General features: G+C 37.1%; 1 protein-coding gene across 1 annotated transcript in view; it reads right to left on the bottom strand.

The window, feature by feature from the left end:
* The window catches only part of LOC146466354 (uncharacterized), a 233511-nt gene that overhangs the window by 185943 nt on the left and 27633 nt on the right, over positions 1-19935 (bottom strand). The gene's annotated exons all lie outside the window — the stretch shown is intronic.

Genomic DNA, 19935 nt, shown 5'->3' with positions numbered 1-19935 from the left:
CGGCGTATAAAACCGCTAAGTGTGTCGCTGGCTTTAAGCAACGACGTCGGCGACGGCAACGACAACGCTGCAAACCAATAGGTTTAATGAGCAAAACCAATCGCTCTGCACGTGCGTTTTACATTTTGCTACATTTCTATGTCGTCGTCTGCAAAACAACAACGTGAAATGACCACATTTAAGGTTTTGTGGAGAACGTGAACGCACGACGGTAAATTTCTCATCTTCTTTCTTAACTTGTATGCCACTCCTACCAATTTGGTTCCGGGATAGTTCACCATTTTTGTAAAACTTGAGCGAGTTGAAATAATCGCGAAGTAGCAAAAATGAAATAAAGTTATATTTTCGGGTGACGTTTACGTTGCCGTTGCACGTACGACGCAAGCATAAGCATAAGCACAAGCATAGGCACAAGGTTATTTACACGTGCGATAAGCATAAGGTGACATACGCAAGCGCAGAAGCATAAAAATGTAGCACAATCGCAAGGCCGGACTGCCTTTTGGCGCGAGATTTGATTCCAATATGGCAGACTAGAATGTACGCTGACAACTTGTCACTGTTTTTCAGTTTCCTTTCCTTGCGCTTGTGCTTATGCTAGCGTCGTCCCGGTTTACAAGCACAAGCACAAGAGAATGGAAATCGTTCCATTTTCTTGTGCTTGTGCTTATGCTTATGCTTGCGTCTTTGCGTCGTACGTGTAAACCTGGACTACGCAAGCATAAAGCACAAGCGCAAGCACAAGGCGCAAGTGCTTGCGTCGCACTGGTTTACACGTAGGTTTCTTGTGCTTCTGCTTGTGCTTATGCTTGCGTCGTACGTGTAAACCAGGCTTAAGTTCCCTAAAGACAAACCGAATACGGGAAAACAAAAGCATGAATCATGAAAAAAATTAATAGAAATGTTTAGTCTAAGGAATGAAATATCACTGATATTTCATAAAAAAAGTGCCACAGTAAGAAAAGACTGAACACCTTTTCTTATTATTTTCTTATCCCCAGCTTGCAACGAATGAACACGAGGAGAAGGAACGTTTAAGTTTTACTGAAGCATGGCTGATGACACTGTTGAAGATTCTTCTTTAGAAAAACTGGAAAATGCCTGGTCAAAAGATTTTATCACTGAATTTATTGTGATAGTTATAATAAACGCTTTCACTCTCGTCGCCTTTGCAAGAAATCGCCACTTACGCAAGTGCACTACGTATCTGATAATAAACCTGACTGTGGCTGATTTACTGGTGGGAGCAGTGTCTGGACCATTGGAAATATTCGGCCCAGATTTCGACGATAAACATGGTTTCAGCTGGAAAAAACTCATAATTTCAACCTTGAGGCTCATATTTCCCCTAGCTTCTGCAGCCAATCTTTCCTTAATTTCTTTAGAGCGGTTACACGCCACACTTTTCCCCTTCAGGCACTGTTTAAATGACAAAGGATTTTACTTCAAAGTTATCATTGGAAGCTGGATGATAACTTTGCTTCTGGCATTCTTGATGTCTGTTCTTGAAGAGCTTGATTTAGTGTTAATTTGGTATTCAATTGCATGTTGCACTTCTCTAACCCTTCTTATCATAACTGTTTCCTCTGTTATTATTATCAAAAAAGTCAGTTCAAGTAACCCTCCTCCGCAGCATTTTAGTGCAGTTGCCTCTGAAAGAAAATTGTCAGTAACCTTAAGCATAGTTACCGTCGTCTCTTTCCTGACTATTCTGCCTTTAAACATTTTGATGATAATTGAACAATACATATTGAATGACATGTCTCCTGCAGCATTCATTCAAATAGACGATACGTTATTCTTGTTATATTATGCCAATTCTATCGTCAATCCATTAATATATGCCATAAGAATGCAAGAATTCAGGAAGGCTGCTAAGGAGCTTTGTAAGAGGTCTGCAGCAACAAGGGGTGCCCAACCCATTGAACTTCATGCATTGTAGTGCATGTGTATAAAGATAAAAGTAATAACAAAAAAAACAAAAACGGTTAAAAACAATCGAGATTTGGTTAAACCTGATATTTAAATAGTTTTTTTTTTTACTTTCTGGTGTAAGTTTTTAACAAGTGTTGTAAGGGATGTTCCTTTCACATTTTGTTGCATTAAATCAACAGTGCAGTGAGTCTTTCCTTGGTACAAGTAAACCTTGAACCTTAAAGTTGCTGAATCTCATTAACAGTACGATTACAAACTAGGTGATCAAAATATTTGTTCAGTATGTTATTAGACAATCAATAGGAAGAGTTTCGAGGTTTCATTGAATAAAGAACTATTGACTGTGTTGCTTTTGGTCTCTTCACTGTATAACTTGCATTTGCAATTATGAAATCAAAGGACGATCGTGAGTGGTCTTCCACCGATTTAGTTTTTTATTTTAATTTTTTCTTTTACTTAACTGTTTTGGGAGCCTTGGAAAGGGAAGGGAACAACTTCTGGGTAATTTTACAGAGCTTGGAATTCAATAAGCCACCTTTGTGCAATTGAGCTATTATGGTGTGTGCTACATAAAGATGCTGTTAGGTGCTTACAGTGGTGAGTTTGTTGGAATTTCAATCAGAGCATCAGAGGGCTGCAGTGGTTCAGGGCTCATCACTGCATTGTAGCTATAGCGGTCCATCTCTCTGGAACAGCCTACCGTGTAATCTTAGGCAGGATGAAACACTAAATTGAAACAACTACATAATCTCCATTTTAAATAAGTTGAGACACGGCATTCATGAAAGCAGGTCAAGTTCTCGTTAGGTTTTACGGTATTATTGCTTAGGATAAGGATTTTTATATATTTATACATTTTGATGTTGATAGTTTATCTTGTAGTTTTATGTTGTATCGACCTGATGAATTTTTTAAGCCCTGTGCGAATGAAGATTGAACTAAATTGAATTGAAACTGAGTAATGTCAAGTTGTGTCATTTTCTCTCTCTCACCGAGGTGTATAAATGGGTGCTGGCTTGGGTAACTGTGCAGGAGAGAAAGGGAGGGGGAGGGGGGGAGTTCCTGATAGACAGAGTTACCCACTGCTCCAATGAAACATCTGTCAACAAGAATACTATGTTGCATATAATCCAATCAGAACTAACCACGAGCAACCTGATGTCGCTATTTGTGATGCAGTAGAAATCTGCCATTTCATAAAAATAGTCCTCTTTCTCAACCAATGGATTGTTCCAGAAAAATTTTACCCATACCCCTCCCATGGAAGATTTGAAAACTGTAGTTTGGCCTCATATTTTTCTATTAAAAACTCAAACTACATGCAGATGCGTTTTGAGAAACCCTCCCCCACCCCCTCAGACTTTTCAATGAACTTCTGTGGGGGTGGTAAACTGTATACTATGGATATTTCCTGACACCACAAACTATAGGAAAAACTCCAGATTCTGACTTATTTAACACACAACTGATCCAGAAGACACAAAACTTTATCAGGTCCCCTCTATCAAGAAAAGGAAACAAGGGTGGAGGGGAGGGGGCTTATAAAGGGTTACTTTTCCTTTTACCTACATGTACATGCTTCTCGATCCCTTGTATACACACCTTGAAAAGCATTCGATGAATTAATTCTCATGTGTTCCATCTCTTTATTAAGTTCCTTCATTTCCTTGTCAACAAAGCCCTGGGTGATTTCAAAAGCAGCATCACCACACTTGAGGAACTTCTTGAATGTTGGTGTATCTATGTATTTCCCTGCAACTGTGCTTGGTAGGTTGAATTTGAGCTTGTTTGAGAAACTTTAAAAAATTTTCCACCTGCAAAGTGAATCTTTGGGCTTCCTGATTTGGAGCATCTTCATACAACCCCAGTCAAATCTGAAAGTCCCAATGTCTGAAAATTAAAATATACATAAAACAGTGCTTAAACTTTTATAAGGCTCAGCTGTTTTACTGTGATAATTGCACTATTAATCACAGAAGAAACTACAACTGTACCTCTCATGTTTTCTACTAATTGCCAACATCTGCATGGTCATAAAAAGGGAAACTCTGCCATCTGGAAATGTTCATACAATATATGCATACAGATTTTGGGCCATGGGTTGGGGTGCTCCCTTACAAAAATGATGGGGAAGCTTGTAAGTAATACACAAAACTTTTAAGAGTAATTAGAACCAAAAGTAGTGCTCAAGAGTAAAATGACTGGCGAGCCCATGGGGGGGGGGGGGGGGGGGTATTTTGACTGTTATGCCTCATAAAAAAAAAATAAGAAATGTAACTACTTTCAAATGTCCAAAATGGTTCTGATAATGTAAGTATTCTGCAAATAAGATGCATTATGTCTGCCTTGTGTGGCTTAGGAAAAATAGCGGGCAAAGCTCAATAAGGCCTTTCATTTCCTGGCTACATCTCTCTCAGGGGTGAAAATGGGCTTAAGCCTTAACTGTTTTAAGCAAAGTGAATAAATGATAAATGTTTTTTGTCATTCAGTGACAAAGGCATATAAAGAAAAGAAAAATGCAAGTGATCTCCCAACAGGAGTCAACCAATGACCTTCAAATTACTTATATCTCGTCTATGATGATAATCCAGATTCAGTGATAATAAATAATTGTACTTTGTATTTTTAATATATTTTTTGTATTTTATATATTACGTTGTTTTATTGTAACCTATGATATGTATCTTTTTATCTTATGAACAACTAAAGATTGATTGATTGATTGATTGATTGATTGATTGATTGATTGATTGTTTGTTTGAATTACTAGTTCAGATGCTCTATCCCTATAAGCTACAGCAGACTTGTGGAAGCTAGGCCATTAAGCTAGGTTTATACATCAATTTCCTGCATATACTGCTTGGATTTGAATGTTGATGAATAGTACAGTACATGTGAAAGAAATGTGGTGTTATGTTTTAAGCCTAGTGAATAAATGATTAAATGATGGATGACACCTTCATACATGTAGCATTTACTTTCTTTCTTTTATTTTTTCGGTAAATGACATATGGGCATACTCCGGATAAAGAAAATGTTATATTGTCTGAAGCAGCACATTTAATAAAACATTAAATATAATGTTTAAAATTCTTAAAGTGCCTATGAAGCGAAAAATGCTTTTGTGTAGTTATAAAATTTGCACTTTAACCTGTACGATTCAGAAGTTTTAGAGTACTGGGGTAAGACTTACAGATTTTACAGACGCTCAAAGTTGGGCTATTTTGCTTTCAAAAATGGTCAGAGGACTGGGTTGAGTTTTATGCTGAATTCCGAATTGTGACGTCACGTTGGTGCCAAAAGTTTGTTTACTTTCATTCCGTTCTTGCCGCTGAAAAGGATTGTAGAAAGAGAAAAGCATGTCTAGCGATTCTGTGAACGATCGATTCAGCGAAGTGGCAACTCTCTTTGTTACGAACGCCAGCAACGCAATATCACCCTCGCTGTCGCTTATCTTTCTTCTCTTCCGCCATGATGAATTGCAATTCTTGGCACTAGTTAACGTGACGTCAGCAGTTATTGTCACCTGGCATTTTGACCGTGCGATTCGAATACCCAACTTTGAGCGCTCACAAAATCAGCAATTTTTACCCCTGCAGCAATCTCAAACTTTGAAATCCCGTGTTTGAAAGGGTAAATTTTATAACTACCTAAAGACAATTTTCGCTTTATAGGCACTTTAAATGAAATGGACATAAAATTTATAATGATTTATTTACTATCTGTCGACCATTTGCTGAGTTTCCTTTCCAAGGGCAGACATTATTTGGTCCACAAGCATCCTGCAGTTAAAGAAACCTAAAAATTGAAGAATCTATGCTGACAGGCTCATTGTTTACATTTTCCCTCTTTTACTAAGTATACATGAAACAGTACGCTATGAACAAATGGGACATTAAATAAACTAAAAGAAGCTTTCACATCTAGTAATCAGGGTGAATATCTGTGTGAAGTATTCTACAAGAAATTCACTTTAAAAAACTGTAAAATTTACAAACAATGTAGGACTCAGACAGGGTAGTAATTAGAGCTGCCACCAGCCATAAATTCTTTGTAAATTCTTGACACTTTTAAAGTTCCTTTCTCAATTTTTTAGCCGGTTCTAAGTTTTTCAAGCTCTTTCAATTTGCAGTGTACACTTATTTTTAGCTTAGTAGTTTTGTTGTTTTAATGCTAATAATGTATGCTAGAGAGGGTGAACATGTAAATGAAGATCCTCCTGGATCATCAGCGGTTAAATGCCATTAAAGTTGTGAATGTTTTCCTCCGCTATTTTTAATTATTAGCTTTCGGTAGCTTGTCTGCTACAATCAATACAAGAATGTCAGACACTTTAATCTTGGCCAAATTTTTTTAGCTATAGTGAAAAAATCCTACCTGATAACAACTCATGCCCGCTTCCAAAACATTATAGCACCCTTTTAAACAAATAGTAATTCTGACACTTTCATATAAACTTTTTAATAATAAAATATAAAAATGCTAAATAAATAGCATCCTTGTCAACAACCTTTTAACAATATTGTATTTTAGTTATTGTGTACTACTTTGCTGTATTTAATTTTTTTAATTTTTTTATTTATTTTTCACACATCATTTATATCTGTTGAAGGTGGCAGACAGGCTGCCGAAAGGTTTTAATCTTTTACAAATCATTTTAACCAGTAACTTTGTTAATGGGTAATTTCATGATGCATTAAGTTTAGCACATGATAGGAACAGTATCTAAATCAGCTGCCTCTCCAGTGTTGCATAATGTAGTAGACCCTGTCAAAATTAACAATGTTTGCTGTGCCAAACTGATTCAGATTCCACTCTTTTGCCAGGTTCAGCATATGAGTGGAACAGTGTCTGTAATAGGCCTAAATCACCAGTATTATAACAGGGGCTCTCCCAAACCACAGAAAGGTTTGCTGTCAGAGTTCCTGATCCACAGAGAATGGCTAGAGATTAATATTATTAAAAGAGAGAATATTTATACTCGCAACATGAATACCCTTGAAAAAGGCTACTTCGCTTACGGTGATCAACCCAGAAAAACTGTTAATAGGCTGTCTCCAAGGCAACAAGGGTACTTTCCCTCTTCACAGAACTCTTTCCCAAAATCATATAAGCTTACATGGATCAATAACATCTGCAATCGCGACGCCATTTTTCATATCTTCCTTGAAAATGTGGCCACGCTCTGGGAATCACCGATCGGTCAGTTTGTACAGTTTACTAATCTTTCAGTTTTGTTGTGATTAATCCATAACGCTCCATTTCGCTTTCGGAATCTCTGCCCGGGATATGTTCGAAAGCTAGCATGGCCGCTTTCTTCTGTTGCAGAGCCGGCAGCGTTTTGCGGCCTTCAAACTCCCTTTTCTGCAATCTCCAGAAAGCAGTTAAAAGTTTAAGTTGAAGATGTCGTGACCTCCAGAGAAAAACATTTCGTCCTTAGCAAGACACCATCTTGAATGCAGAACAGGCACTGGTGCGAGTAACCTCGTCGTGAAGACGACTTTCTCCTTTGCTGCAAATACCGGAATGGAATGGAATGATCGATTGAAACCAACAAAACCAGAATAGCGACTCGTTTAGAAGAACATGACACTTGACTGCTTGATCATTATTTCAAAATGAAAAAGTTCCCAGAAGGAATTACCAATTCTCTTTATACCCCAAAACAAACTGAGCTACCTGCCAAGTTTCACTAGTCTGTAGGATTACCCTTGACTATCCATATTGCTAATCATTGGTGTAAAGCGTTTTATTTGTAGAAAGTCAAGCGCAAGTGTCACATTACAAAGGCTATAAGACTGAAAACACATCTACCCCGACTATTGACAATTGGTCCGCTCAAGTCGTGCGCTGCGACTGTTTTTTGTCCGAAGTTGCCAATATAAAAACAACAAGTTGCGTAGTCTTTTTTTTTTTCCTTTCCTCTCTCTTTTTCCTCCTGTCTTGTTTCCTCTGCGCTTTTCTGTTCCTTCTCGTGCAATAAAAAGAGCTTAAGTTTTCATCGACCTCCTTTTCAAAAAAGTCTGGTTGACATGTATTTCAACAAAACTGATAGAGTCCTAATTCCCGTCAAATGAAATCAAATTGCACTCACGGGGAACTAGTCATGTGTCTGTTCTCGCCGTTTTTACTCAGCATGCGTTAGGTAATAAACCCCTTTAAAAAATAAAAAAAGAAAACAAAAGAAAAGAAACTTTCCGTAACACGGTACGGCTTCATGTTTTGTGCTCTCTTTGAAGGCAAGTCGAGGGCGATATGCTTTTGGTTTTCCCTTGGGATTCAAAGAAAACGCTTGGTCACGTGACTCAACAATCCTCACTTGACTTGACCATTTTAAAAGACATTATTTACGAAATAAATAGAAGAAAACGACTGGAAAAACCACGAGACTAGCTGCTGCACTCTGGGTGTAGTTTGGGTTGATATAAGAGAGCTTAAACAAACTTAACCTGCGATCAGGCGTTCTTTTTTTCGCGAGAGCGCGAAAGTGTAACAGCGCTAGGGTCCCGACCGCCGACTCTCGCGCTGCCACACTTTCGCCCCCCCCGGAAAAAAGAACAAAAGCCTGATTGCAGGTTTTGAACAAACTTTTCTCAGTTGCAGTGCAATTTCCCTAGAGCTTATGATGACAAGAATATTAAATCAGTTGTTTCTTCAATCACAAGCTGCTGACCAAAAAGAACGCTATAGCGCACTAGCAACCAGACTTGGCGCGCGCATTTAAAACTACGCTACGTCATAAAGGTAAATTTACTCGGAGTTTTCGGGAAACGTTGGAAAAGCGACTCAGAAATCTTTACAGCGTGACATATAAAGAAAGTGACAAGCAAAAAGCTAAGAAAATGGCTTCTGGCCGTCCATCAGGTTAGTAAGCAAACCTTAAGTAGTCAAATGTTAAAGGCTGTTCAGTTTGCGCTTTCATTTGTGGATTCTCCTTGATCGCTCGCTTCTAACATCTCATTCGGATCCCGTCGGAATAAGAACTCCGCCCTGCACTTTTTGCTGCAATGTTCCCCAACTTACAGTTGCCGAACATAACATTTCCGAAGCCTTTGATCCTTGGGCGTTATCTTAGAATTTTAAAACACAATAGGGACGCAATGTGTTCAGGAGTTATTTTGTGATAAGCGCAGAAAAACTACACCACTACAAAATTTGTTTTTGACTCCAATTCAATACATCACTTAACTTTCATACGTTTTGAAAGAAAGACGGGTGTAAGAACTTCAAACGATATATTTTATGGAGTAATACACATTTATGGAAAGGTGCAAACAGTGTTTAGTTGTATTTAATTGTTTATTTTTTACGCCTGCTATGGTTACGGTAGAGGTTAAAAAATCCTTTTATTACGTCATTCCAAGAATGCTTAGAACTTTAGAAGAGTGGCGCGCATCGAATTCCAAATGTCATTAAGATTGACGTCATAACGGAAATTTACTCGGAGTTTTCAGAAAATGTTGATGAAAGCAACGCAGTGAATAAAAGCCCTAATCTCGTACCCAGATGTTTGTTTTTGGAGAAAACATTTGGTAAAATCGATCATGTTCTCCAATCTGACTGGTCAATGAAAATGACCCAATGCGAATCGCATCTTGTCGAGTCAGCCATTTTCTCGCCACTTCCCAAATCTTTCACCCTTGCACGCGCGGAGATGCAAGCCTTACAGGAAAATCTATCTTGACACATCAGTCCTTCCGTGAAAGTGGTTTCTTGTATCGCTTTAACTTTAATGTTTCATTAAACTGCAACAGGTTTGTTATAAACTAACATATTTTTTACATTGTTCTCTTAAATTGTTGCGAAATTTTTGTTTGGTAATCTGACGCTTGCAACTAAGTTCTACGCGTGGTTTAGCGCGCGAACATTGTGTACCATTGTCAACAAAAAGTTAGCGGTGCTTTCTGGTAACCCCCCAACTTCTAAGTTAAATAAATAAATAAATAAATAAATAAATGAATAAATAAATAAATAAATATAAAGTCGTTTCATTGGTTATTTCGAAAACTTTGAGTAAATCTTCCTAAGTCGGCGATATTAGAAAATTTACTCGGAGTTTTCGAACCCAATAAGGCTTTCAAATCTTACTTAAGTAAAAAGTAATAACCAATCAATAAAAAGCCAGAAAAAAGCTTCTAAAATTAATCCTTTTCATTTTTATAGACTCGTTTACTTTTCCAATTCCCGTTGACAATTCAGCTTGTCATGGACACTGAGTTGGTCTGTGAGTTCTTGATTCCTTGTTTCTGAGAAGAATGTTTTTCAAATGTCTCTCATAACAACTGATGGCAGCTTGTTGCGCAAATAAGTACGACGTTTTACTTAATCTTGATCAGTTGTCAACATTTTAGTCTTCAAAATCAATAAAAAAATCGATTTATAGTAACACAAATTGTGCACAAAACTTGGGGAAGTAGGGGGGATGAGATAAGCATGCAAGGATTGGCATTTTGGGGGAAATTCCAGAAAAGATGTATTATCTGGTCGACCGATATTAATTGGCTTGAATAGCTTTCGTTTGCTAAGTATCAGGAAAAAAAATTGGAAGAGTCCATAAGGTGATTCTAAAAGCAATAAAATCTGCTTTTATTTTAGATCGAAGAAATAATTTTTTCGAGCTGGAGAAAAAGTTGAATTACCAGGAGCGTGAAAATGAGGTAAGTACATTACGATATATTAAATAGAAAAATAAGAAATGCAGACAAAAATTCTTCACCACTTCCATGAAAATTTCTTCGAAACGAAGAAGAATTTAAATTGTCATCAGCAACTGAAATAAAGTAATACACTGCGATATATTAAAAGGAAAAATGAGAGATGCGGACAAAAGTTCTTCATCATTTCGAAGATAAATTCTTCAAAATGAAAAAGAAATGCACTTACTTTATTTTCTTGCTTTTGACGATTTTTAAATTGTCATCAGCCACAAAATAAAAAAAAGTACATTTTGATATTCAAGAGAGATCTAACTAGTAAGAGCAATGCCTGTGATGCTGAGGGAAATTCTATTGGAAATGTTTGAAGACGAATTGAATTTCATAAGAAAATATAAGACTGAACCGCTCTGAGAGGCGGATATTTCATGTCAAGGCTTAAGAGCGATCTGCTAAAAGAGAGTCCAACGATACTGAAATAATAAAAGCTTAATATCAAGACATGTGCATGATTCTTTGTAAAATTTAGGGGACCAACTACTGAGTTGCAAGTCCAGATTTCCGTATTTTCATGGGATTTGTTAAAAAAATATTTTGAAACTGATATTTATTACACAGCGGAAGCTAACATAGAACACCTAGACAAAAAGTATCCTTTGTTATTCATGAAATCGCCGATAGAATTGTTATTCATTCATTCAGTCAGTCAGTCAGTCAGCCAGTCAGTCAGTCAGTCAGTCAGTCAGCCAGTCAGTCAGTCAATCAGTCAGTCAGTCAGTCAGTCAGTCAGTCAGTCAGTCAGCCAGTCAGTCAGTCAGTCAGTCAGTCAGTCAGTCAGTCAGTCAGTCAGTCAGTCAGTCAGTCAGTCAGTCATTTATTCATTCATTCATTCATTCATTCATTCATTCATTCATTCATTCATTCATTCATTCATTCATTCATTCATTCATTCATTCATTCATTCATTCATTCTTTTTTCTTCTTTCTTCCTTTTTGTTTTAGAGGTTAAAAGAGAAACTAAAGTCTAGGGAAGATTACTTGAAAGTGGTAACCAGGGAAACGGAGTAAGCGGTTGTTGTTTCAAACATTTATTTTAATTAAAATATTTTACAATTGGATTTTTATACATATCCATCGGACAGACCACATACAGCCAACGGAAATAAAGCCTCTTTTCCTTCACTAAGCGTCTGTATTGTTAAAGGCTCTTCGAAGAGGCGATAGCAGAAATAAAATTATTTTCTTCCAACGAGTTCTTGCTAACTAGAAGAACAGAATAGGAAAGTAACTGCCATTAAATATCCTTATTACTTTTGAATTCGTCGCAGTATGCAATACACGCGGTTGACTGCAGCCAAGAAAAAAATTCAGGCCAGAAAAGAGAAGGCCCAGGTTTGTAATTTAGAGAAATAATAAGCTTGATTTTTCCTCTTAGGAAAATAATATACAAACAATGGGGGCTGGTAGAACGGTCTGAACTGGGTAAAATGGGGAAAATGATGAAATTAGGAGATGGCGAATGGGTGAAAAAGTAAACTGGAGAGGGAACGGTAAAAACAAGAAAAGCAGGGGTAACTAAGGGACAAGGATGGGTACAGGGGGGAGAGGAAGAACGGAGGGATAAACAAAGGAACAGGGAAAAGGGCTACGATGATCTATGTGTTATTGTTTCTACGTACTGTCACATGCTGTCAAATACCTTTCCATCTTTGCTTTTAGTTCCTATGGTAGGAACTGAAAGGGCAAATGGAAAGGTAAATGGGAGATTGGCGAAATTATAAAATTCATGAGTTCGAACAATAACATCAACTTTAATAGCATCTTCGATAATACGTCAGCGAAGACTGGAAACCAGGCTTAGAGAGGGCATAGCTTTGGCTGGGTTGACCTAAAGAAAATGGATGGCCGGGTGCGGGATTCTAGGAATGAGATGTCCGGGAAAATGGATTAAATTAGTGGATACCATTGTAGACGGATTTGTTTAGTGTATTTGACATGTTTGTTGAGAATAAGATTTAAGACATTGAAGAACGAAACAGTGACCACCACGACAAAGTGGGATCCGGCCTTAAAAAGGTGGTCTTAAACTCTTTTTGCTTGGTGTAAACGCTTTGCTTAAAACCACAACTGCTGCCTTGCCACAAAAGGAAACAGGAGATGAATCATGACTTTACAACTAAGATATTCTCTCGCTGTCCAATCTAAAATCACCAGCCTAGTGGTTTTTAGGTGTATAGAATCCAAGACGCAGAAGAGTCTCGACCGTTCGGTGACTTTTTTGTCGTCGAGTGGAATCGAAACCTGGACAAGAACTTACATTAAATAAATATCATATGTGGCCTAATTGGCCCCTTTTTTTTTCAAGGTAAACAATCCTAGAGATTGCATAGTGTCCACAGTCGGGTACCGTTATTGCTGAGATAGGCTCTCAGTGTCCGCGTGAGGCATGGGTTAATCCTTGACGTCACCAAAAAAAGATCTGACTCAGTAGATCGTTACCGATGCGTTTAATTGCCTACGAAACATGAAAATGTATGCATTGCAAAAGTTCAAACAATAATTCATTCGTATGGACGGACCTGTCCTTAGATTCACAGTGGTCCTCTTAGCTTTTTTAAAGCAACAACCGTCTTGGACACCACCCTCCCACAGTAAGCCTGAACTGTCCCCACACTACCCTGTAAAGGTTCTGAATTGTCACAGTGGATAATGTTGGGAACAGGGGGATAAAACATTAAAATGAAGAATAAGGGGAACAGTGGGATATTATGTTCACAGGGAAAAAAGGTACATACGGTAGGGCCAATTAAATAGAGAGAATAGTACGAGACGAGAGTCATGTGAGAAGGAAGACGAGATTATGGGACAGAAACAAAGAAGGGAATCAGGTGATTAGAAATCATATAAAAAGAAAAAATGGAGATTACGGTTGAGAACAAAAAGAAAAGACACAATGAGACAAGGGTTGTGGGATAGCGAAGTATAAACGGACTCAGGAGATTAGGAATAAGAACAGGATTAAAATTGGCGTAGAGGAGGGGGGTATTGGCGTGGGATGGTAAACACTGTATGTGAGTTGATGAAGGATTGAATTAGCAAGGAAGGGAAATGTGAACCTTTCAGGAATGTATTCCAAACATTTTTAGTTTAGCGTTCTTGTTTATAAGTGCATCTATCTATCATCTGTCAACAGGGTGATTTAAAAAGGCTAAGAGAAAGAAATACCGACTTCCACGGGTGAGTGTTCACTGAAATAATATAACAAAACAAAAAAATGCGACCTGATAACTTAGAGAGAGATTACAGGAGGAAATTAGCTATGGTGTGTTACTTTTACTTGAAAAAAAATTGTTAAGTGTTATTTTATTACTTTGTGTTTCTTTCTAGGACACTTCAGGAGCTGACAGGCGATGGAAACAATATTGATCAAGAAGAGGTAATTTCCCTAAATGTTAACAACAGAACCGAAAGCCCTGTTTTGCCTTTCTAACGAGCAAACTCTCGATTAATTTAAAACGATACAAAAGTATTCCTCTCTTTATCACGACCATCACCATTACAGACAAAGTCAACAATGTCATCGTCGTCATCGTCATGTTAATCATGATTACCAAATTTATACCAAAAAGGTTTTGAAATTGTTTTGAAAATGTAAATATATGAAACATATATTTGAACTGCGGATGAAAGATCGAATAGAGAAAAGATCCTCGCAATTACGTATACTACGGAACTTAAGCAGTTGCGGAAAGAAAGCCTGAAAAAAAATTCAGTCTTGAACTTGATTCGAACCCATGCACTGCACCGGCATTGCAGAGGTCATGGGTTCGAATCCCGTTCAAGCATGAATTTTTTTTTCAGGCTTTATTTTCGCAACTGCTTAAGTTGCATAGTAACTGGGAGGATCTTTCTTCTATTAGAACTTACTCCATCACTAATAAGTCCTAGTTGAGTCAGAACGACAATGAACTAAATAAAGCATATAGAGCTTTTTATGTCATTGTCTTCCTGCAATAAAAAAGGAGTTAGAGAAAGATAACGGGAAGACACTAGTTATGGTTGGTTATTCTTCAATGAAAATGTAAAAGTGCAATTGTATCGCATTGGGCATCTTTAAAGGAAAGTTCAAGGGCTGATCACTTAATCACAAAGTCATCGCTGTCAAGTCATCATCATCATCATCATCATCATCATCATCATCATCATCATCATCACCATCATATTATTATTATCATGTCATATTAAAAAAATTGGTAACAACTTTCATTTACCCTCGGCAGTCTTTATAGCACAAGTGGGGCCCGAGCATTAAACTTCACAAAGAAATACTTTAAATTGAAAATAATATGGTTAATACTAATAACCTTTTCTTTATTTTAGAAAAAGAATGAAGTCAAAAGGTATGCACCGTTTATTTATATCTGTTAGCTCTGATGTTTAGAATCACACACTGAAAATATTATGTGGCTTAGATTATATTAAGTATAGCAACACTGAAAAAGAACTTCATATTAAACTCAACTCTATGTTAATTATTTTATTTATGGCATTATTACTCCGAACCATCAGCTCTCTCGTTACTTGTTTATTGCTTTGTGTTACACGTTCACTCAGTGTACCTTTCAAAATGATCGCAGCAAAAATAGAACGAATTTTCCAAACCTCTCCAAATGTTTATTTTTACATGTCAGTTAAATATTTTTTTTAAAAAGCACCTTCTTAAAGTATGCACTTCTGTTTATTCGCAGGGATATTGAGAATTTGGTCCAAAAAAAAGAAGAAAAGAAGCAAGAGGTACCTGATGATCTCATTTACGCTAAACTGTACTGTTATATTTTCTTAGTTTAAGTTTCATATTCAACTTTTCTTGAAACAAATTTAGTTCGTGAAGGTCTTCTGAGAATAAACCAAATGGTTGTTGATCAGATTAGTTATAATATTGTTCCAAAATATTAAACATTAAAAAAATGTGTTCCCATACACCCCATATCTCGAAGTGCTGGCCAATCAGAAGACTAATAGCATTTGCACAGAGTATATAAACGTATTGCAAAAAATATGATCCAAAACTTATATACAAAGAGACGTCTTTTTTGAAGGGTTTTAGGATACTCATTTTAAAATAATTCTAGAGCAGATTGGTACACTGTTTATTTATCGTATTTTGGTTGTTGTTGTTATTTTAATATAGAGGGAAAAGCGAAAGGCCTCTTTAGATGAAGTGAACGAAAGTTTTCAGGTATGTTTAATTATATCACCCGGTCGCTTTCGCTTTCCTCTGCTTCAAAGTAAAGTTGTTCCTTGTGTTTGTCTGTGCCAGAAAAGACGTTTTCTCTTGCAGGTTAATTTCAAAGTTATCGGTTCTCCCTCTAAATAGACTCTTCACTACATTACTAAAATCGTTCAGCAAGTACTTCCCACCCTTAAAGCTTTTCTTCCTTTTTTCTTATTTTCTATTTTACTTGATCAACAGACCGTCCTGGAAACGAGGCAGCAGATGGAGAGGTAAATATATGGAGCAGCAAGTCATATTCTCTGGTTAATGATATATCTCTATTTGCACTACTTATAGGTGAATCCAAAACTTGACGTGCTATAGTATGGCTTGTTAATAAATTCAAATAGAAAAGACAAAATGGTGACCTTTTTAGGAGCATGGGGAATGACCTCAGGTTGAAATCTTGAAAACGGATCCATGTGGATAGTATAAATACTGTTAGAAGCTTGTATCACTTGCTGGAATCGCTTTATCGATTCTCTTTTTTCATTCTCTCGTTTTATATCTGTTTGTTAAGATTGCCTGAGTAATAGTTTATCGACAGCCATCACCTAAAACGTTATTTTAATACGTTTCTTCCTCTTTTCCGTATAGTGAACTGAAACAAATGAAAAGTGAAGGAAAGAGCTGCAAAGAGCCGGTGGGTTTATACAAACTCGAACTAAAATAGTTTCCTTGCTCTAAGAAGTCACGTGGCCCACATCCCTAAATTCGCCGAGGTAGGTTTAAATGCAAGAGGGCTGTTAATAAATGATCGCCTTGTGTTGTAGAATGTGGAGCTTTGATACTTGATCTTACCTAAAACTTACATTCCAGTGCCATATTCAACTGTAAAGAGGGAAATGGTTTTATTCAAGTTATCGACTAGCTCACTACCATACGTATCTATTGATATATTGTTTAATTGGTTCGTTAATTGTTTGATTGATTGATTGATTGATTGATTGATTGATTGATTGATTGATTGATTGATTGATTGATTGATTGATTGGCTGGTTTGATCTCATTTCATTTCTTCTTATTTAGGTCTCCAAAGTGCAAGAAGCACTTGATCATCACGGAACCAAGGGATTACTTAAGCTCTTGGTCGGCCTATGGTCGTTTTGTGAGTTGGCTGAATCCAAACTTAGTAGTTGTTTGGGTCAAACAAAAGTGTCCGCTTTTTCAGGCCTGACAGAAAGGATTTTACTGCTCCTTTGACTGCCAATGATTCTAAATTTTATGACTAAGGGACCGTTCATTTTTTATGAGCATGTGGGGGCTGGTGGGATTTAAGGGGGGGGGGGGGGCACGAGAAAAAAAAAATGGCACTAAAGGGGGGGGGGGGGGGCTACCAAAAAAAAAATTGAGTGATCATCAGAAAAAAATAGTTTCTGCTTAGAGGGCCATGTGGAAAAAAATTGCATGCTGGGGGGGTCATACAGTTTCGTAGTGGCAATTAACCAAATCCCACCAGCCCCCCCATGCTCATAAAAAATAAACGGTCCCTAATAAGCTTGATTTGTTTTCTGTTTAGGAAACAACTGGATGTGAACAGCGAGCTTCAGAAAGAGAACGACCAGTTTGTAAGTTTCCTATTAACTAATATGAACTTTAATTTTAGTTGTTTTACCGATTCGGTCATGGACCATACAAGACACCACAATCATTCCAAAAGTTAGGACTCAGATGTCGCGTAGAAAGTAAAGTATAAAAGATCAGCGATTTTGAAAACACAAATTGCGACGATTTAAACAAAATACAAATGTTGGTAACAATCCTTTAATTTCTATCAGCTAGCGAATCCCTTTTGCGTCACTTGTTTGTTTACTACTTGTTTAACTTTTATTTTAGTCAATTTGTAAACACCAAAATTTATTTGTATTTAGTTTAGTATAGACGTACCTACCCGTACCGACCAGCTATTTGCGCGTAGGTATATAACCAGCTTGTAACTGTCTGTTTTAATAAAGTGTTGTTGTTGTTGTTGTTGTTGTTGTTGTTGAAGAATGGTTTGCAAATGGAATAATGGATAGTAAATGTTCTCTTTAAAGTTCTTTGTAGAAGAAAAGTTTCGCCTTCATTGTTTTAAGTGCTTTCTTGCTTAATTTCTTTTAGACTGCGGCCTTGGATGAAGAGAACAGGAGAGTGGAGGTACTTTACTATAGCTGCGCTAGCTGATGAATAAACCACTACGTAAATGCATGAAAAAATGAGACAACTTCTAGACCTCAAACTATAGATACACCATTCAGTATTTCTGCGATAACTATATATTTTGAATTCGGTAGTTTAAAAGAAGAACAAAAAACAAACAAACAAGCAAAGGCGTAAACAAAAACAACAACAAATGAAAAGGGATTATTCCCGGGATTATAATACCGTAACAAGTCAAAAAGGTCATTTGTTTTGTCATATATGCTTTACCAGTCACCACGAATGGTTCTTAACTTTTTAGAAGTGAAGTGAAAACCAATCGGGAACTCGCTCGCAGACACAGTTTTCCCGCGCTTTAGGCCAGTTTCTTGTAGTTGTTTCGAGTTCTGATTGGCTCATTAGGTTGCAAACGTTTGTTATGATTGGTTGGAAGAATTAAATTGGTTTTTATTTAACGAAACTGAACAGAAGACCACCTTATATGTTCTAAAAATTGATATAATTGATAAAAATAAAAAAAAAAAACTTTTTTAGATTCAGTTTCGGAGCGTTTACCTTCTTTTCATATCATTTTCTTAATACTAAAACCAGGAACTACCATAAAATTCGTCGCACTTGCAATTTTGTTCTGTTACCTACAACTGTCAAAGAGAAGCCCGCATGAATTGCTTGTATTGTGGCTTATCAATTATTCTAAACTGTGTTATTTTTTCTATATCTTGTAGGAATTTAAGGTAAAGATGAAAAGGTAAATGGCAGATTGGCGAAATTTTAAAATCCTCTTTCTTTCTTTTCGTGAAAATGCAAGGTTTGCTTAAATACTTGTGTTTGTCTTTATAGTGAGATGGCAGAAATGCTTAACAAGATGGAGAACATCGATAAGGTATTAAAACTATGAAAGCTTTTGGTTTGTGTCATGTCGCCAGAAGGTGGGGACAAAGCGGCATTTTCTTGTTTAAGGTTCATTCGTGGATAGGTCTAGCCTAGTTTCCAAGCCTTAACGCTGTCAATACAGGAAGCGAGCTGTGTTGTAAGCGTGGATTCAAACGGTGACGTCAACTTTAATAGCATCTTTGATAACGCGTAGGTGAACACTGGAATCTAGGCTCAGATAGGACATAGTTTTGGCTGAATTGAGCTTAACAAAATGGATGGGTACTGGATTCTAGGAATGTGATGTCCGGGAAAATGGATAAAATTAGTACCATTGTAGACGGATTTCTGTAAAATATTTGACAAGTTTGTCACGAATGAGATTAAAACAGCGAAGTACAAAACAGTGACTAGGCGCGCCGTGTCAACTGAAAGTGGGATCCAGCTTAAACTGGCGCGGGACGGCACAAAGTAATGGGTGGTTTGAAATTTCTTTTGCTTGATATAAACTCCTCGCTGAAAAAGCACATACGCTGCTTTGCCACAACAGCAGTACAGACGAATTATCGCCATGCTACTTAGGTATTCCCTTGCTATTCAATCTAAAATCACCAGCCCGTCTGTGATCCACGAACCGCTATCGTCAAGAAGGATGGTGAAGACTTGTGAATCCTAAGGGAATGCCATGATGAGTGAAAAGTGTTCTTATCGTCAATAATTTGTTTGTTTGTATTTATTTTCGCAGTCACTTTCTCTGGAAATAGATGAACTTAACAGGTGAAAACAGTCTTTTCATGCTTTCAACCCATTAACTTGATTTTATTTCAATAACAACCTAGCGGTTATTTTGAACATCCTTGCACGAAATGAAAAGGAATTTTAATTAAGGATGCGAACCGACTATCGGCAGCATATATTTGATTCATTTATTTATACCATTTTTTACTTTACTTTAATTTAGGCAGGGCCCAAGAAAGGTCGAGGAATTCTCAGTTTGGAAACAACAGGTGAGAAAGAACGAAAGAAACTGTTACTTCAACAAACCTCCCTGCTGTTTGT

Source organism: Pavona decussata, unplaced genomic scaffold (assembly GCF_977016875.1).
Source record: "Pavona decussata unplaced genomic scaffold, jaPavDecu1.1 SCAFFOLD_145, whole genome shotgun sequence".
Classification (NCBI taxonomy): domain Eukaryota; kingdom Metazoa; phylum Cnidaria; class Anthozoa; order Scleractinia; family Agariciidae; genus Pavona; species Pavona decussata.
The sequence above is the reverse complement of the archived record's forward strand: the minus strand, read 5'-3'. Positions and strand labels throughout refer to the sequence as shown.